The sequence below is a fragment of the Suricata suricatta genome, chromosome 3 (assembly GCF_006229205.1).
Source record: "Suricata suricatta isolate VVHF042 chromosome 3, meerkat_22Aug2017_6uvM2_HiC, whole genome shotgun sequence".
Lineage (NCBI taxonomy): Eukaryota > Metazoa > Chordata > Mammalia > Carnivora > Herpestidae > Suricata > Suricata suricatta.
The window spans coordinates 31,621,203-31,625,263 of record NC_043702.1 but is presented as its reverse complement, the minus strand read 5'-3'; the positions used below and the strand labels follow the sequence as shown (position 1 = coordinate 31,625,263).

The 4,061-nt window shown below is 34.6% G+C and overlaps 1 long non-coding RNA gene across 1 annotated transcript in view; it reads right to left on the bottom strand.

The window, feature by feature from the left end:
* The window catches only part of LOC115287520, a 9,622-nt gene extending 6,008 nt beyond the window's left edge, over positions 1-3,614 (bottom strand). The window contains exon 1 of the long non-coding RNA XR_003906521.1: positions 3,353-3,614. This is a non-coding gene — a long non-coding RNA (uncharacterized LOC115287520). The remainder of the gene's footprint in view (positions 1-3,352) is intronic.
* Between the last annotated feature and the right edge of the window lie 447 nt (positions 3,615-4,061).

Below are 4,061 nucleotides of genomic sequence, written 5' to 3'. Positions count from 1 at the left end.
TTCTGTATAAATCTAATTACATGAAATAGAAGTTGGGGTTCTGATTTTTTACTTTGCTTATCCATTTGGAGTGTCATTGTAACTACTGTATTGTAAATGATGGAAAATAATTGCATATGTTAAAAAAATAGTGTTATATTAAAAAAAAAACTACCTTGAGAACACTGAAAAAAAAATAAAGTTTGTTTTTCCTTCCAAATTTAACCTCAGTATCCCAAGATTCTTGGGCTGCTTCACTGCTCAAAGAAAACACAGGGCCCTGCCAATACTGTGGAAGACTGAAATAAACTAGATCCGTTCTGGCTTTCTTTTTCTTATTCCTGCCCTCAGCAAGTCAGGTTAAATACTTTGCTTATATTTCATTGGTTATTGTTTCTAGACTCAAAATTTTGGTATTTTGATGGTTTGTATTTTGTTACTGAGTGTATTCACACAAAGAACATACACATTCTGTTTCCCACATTTTACAAAGTCCCTTCTGTATGAAGTTAAAAAGAATCAGTCTCACAATGATATTAATTGCCTTGGTTTTATTTTCATTCTGTGTTATCTAGATCAATTCAAACTACCTACCTTTTTACTACTATGGTCCTGAGGTAAAACCCAAATTTTTGAATAGTTTAACTATAATTGCATTTGTGTTGAATACTTCAGGAAATAAACTTTGTTTTATGCCATCTTGTAATCTTTATTAAAAGAGGCTGAGTAAAATAGAACACAAACTTTCTTTTGTTCTTAAGCTGTAAAGACCTCTACATTTCCAGATGGTCTATAAAGATAATTATGTGAAATAAATATCCATAGTTGAAATACAAACACTTTCATTGTGCAAATACCAAAACCTATTTTTTTAAAAAAATACATTTTGTTTCTAACCATATCAGAGCTATGTTTTACAGTTAATGAAAGATTTCAAAAAATACAAAGTTACATCAATTTTATCATAATATGCCCTGGTATTCCTATTCCTGTCTAATTTGTAAAGTGGTTGTAAGAAAGATTAGACAAATTTTAGTTCTTTGGGGGCTTTTCAAAGGTTAAATCCATTCTTATTTGGCATTAAAAAGCAGGAGAGATTATGTTCTCCCAATTTAATATAAAAACCATACATTTACTTTGAGTTCTCAGCCTACTTTTGGTTAAAGTTAATTAATTTACTTCTTATTGAATGTTTGATCTAGATTTAGACAAATAGCAACTGATCACCTTCCTGTTCTATGTTTACCCTGTCGCTCCTTTCACTCCCTACTGAATATGTGGCTGGTTTCCTTTATTAGTAACCTAGGTGTAATACAGCCAGATTTCGGTTCTGGCCTCTAAATTAATGACTGAACTTCAAATAATACTAAAAATATACAGTTACTTTCATCTTAATAACAAAGTTTTCAATGTGCTCTTCAAAAATGCAATTGTTAGATCTGCTGAAATTATAAATGAACTTGCTAATACAGTTAATTGCTTTTGGATTCAAGGAGCAACCACGTACTCTGTATTGAGAGAAGACATTTTAAAAGAATCTAAGGACCAAATAAAAATCTACTGTGTGTGGGTTTTTTTTTTTTTTTTTTGAGGACTTTTGTTCTTTCTTTGAAAATTGAAGGCAGTGTCTGTACACATTTATAGTCTGGGATTCAGGGTTCTGGCTTGGAGAGACCAATGGTTTTCCTCTGTGTTGGGGTATCTTTGTTTATACACAATAACATGCATGTGAAAGATATACACAAATTATTTCTGAACTAATGCATTAGTGAAAGCAAATTAAAGAAAAATGGTACAAACTCATGATATAAAGTTAGCGTTTTTTTTGGAAGTATTCAAAGTTGAGAGCAGAGATCTACCATAGGCATATAATTTAGATTATGAATCATAACCCTTAGTGTTCAGCCAGGATTTAATCACCAGCAGTACTGCATTCTGGAGGATTTTACTGAATAAAGAATTAAAATATCCTTCTGAAGGGATAACCAAATAAAAAAATTGGGAATAAGCCTGAAAAGATTACATAATCTTTTCCCGAGTCCATGTCTCTGATCCTCAGACAAGGTCTTTCCAGCTTCTGCAGTACTGCACCATAGTAGCAATTTTCTGGAGAGCTGCTGGGTGGTTCAGATTATAGCTAGGCCAAAGTGCTATGCATGGAGATGGACGGCACTTTACTCACACTGGTTCATTTCCTCTATATACCGTGACTCAGACATTACAAGCCATTCTCTTATAAATGATCAATAAGCTTGTTTAAAACTAGAAGTACACAGAAACTGCTATGAACAACTTAGTTAAAATGTTTCCTTATGGAGTTGCAATGGACTGGATGACAAAACTAAGACATCTGAAGAACTGCCGTAAAATAGAAGGATATGCAAGAAAAAAGAACAGGATATTGACTGACATATACCCAATGGCTGTGTGCTCATTAGCCTACACTAACTTCCCTCCAGTAAGGGTAACAGTTTTCCCATGGTAATCAAACAGAGCCTCAGATGATGTCGCCCACGAAAAGGAAAATGCGGAAAAATAAGACCATTTCTTATTGATCATATAGAGCAATATGTATAAGGATACATGTATCCTTATACAGTATAAGGATAAGTTGTTTAGCATTTTTCCCTCATTCAGAAAGGAGTTCCTCGGTAATTTCAGGAATACTACTGCCATTTGCTTAGGGACTGTCCTCCCCTTGTTTTCTTTTCAGAAAGAATATGAATACTGTACATTATGGTAGCAAACTGTAAAAAAATCAGCCTGTACACACCTGTACAATATCTTGAATATTACTAGACAGTCTTGTGGTTTAGGAGATGGTTTATGTTTCTACAGAGGATGGATTTAGCAAACAAATCATCCTGCTACTTCCCTATGAAAATTCAATCATGGAATTGAGGGGTGTCCATGATTTTGTATGAAGGAAAAAAACTAAGTAATATTACATTTTAGTCCCCAGGAGGAGAAAAGCACCAAGTTCTCTATGATTTCATGAAAGCAAATTGAGTTCTCAAATCTTAATCTATTTTTCTAGCTAAAGACAAAACTGGTCTGGTTCTAGTGCTATTTTCCACAACAGAAAACTCCCCGTGCTACGGTTTTAAAAACCAACCCCAAATCCCAACCCAGTTTACATGCTGTCTTTATCCACATATAGAATTCGCACAGCCAGCAAGGCAACCTGAACATAAAAGGCTTTCCAAAGAAATAAGCCCAACTCCTTATTTACAGAATTATTCCTTCCTGTTGTTTTGAAATAGTTTTGGTATCTTTTCACACTCAATGGTTTGTAATATTTTCCACATATTATCAATAGCTGCAGATCCAGGATATTAAAGAGATACTTAGTCTATTCAAATGTGGTCCTTACCATATGTTTAAAGTTGGCTGAAAAGTGTTATATTCACAAACACGATGCTTTTGTGTATGGGTTACAATATAAACTCCTTTCCACTAAGGCAGTATGTTGTAAAATTGATGTCTCAAGGCCACTGAAGTGACAACATTATTTCAATCAAGCATTAAGAAGTTCATCATCTGAGTGTCCAATAGCATCTGGGTTTGAAAGTGGATCCAAGTCTGCAAATAGATTGAACCAGGCTGACATGTCTTGGTTACCGCTGCTGGGAGCTATTAAAGAAGAAAAAACAGAGAGTGTCAGATATTTGAAATCACATTACTGTACCATTTATGTGATTTTAAAGTAGATGCTTCTTCTGAATAAAATAATTTAAGATGATTGACAACAATAAGCTATCGATTTTATCTCCTTGATAATTTTGAGAAGCAAATGCTGGTGCTTTGCTGGAGACTTTATATGTAAGTATTTTCATGCTGCTCTGAGAAATGACAAAAAAGTGAAAAGACAAAAAGGTGAAAAGGCAAGTGGTAGTAAAGTCTTCTTAGAAACACTGAGATAGGGGCACCTGGGTGGCTTAGTCGATTAGATGTCCAACTTCAGCTCAGGTCAAGATCTCACAGTTCGTGAGTTCGAGCCCCATGTCAGGCTCTGTGCTGACAGCTCAGAGCCTGGAGCCTCTTTCAGGTTCTGTGTCTCCTCATGTCTCTGTCCCTTCCTC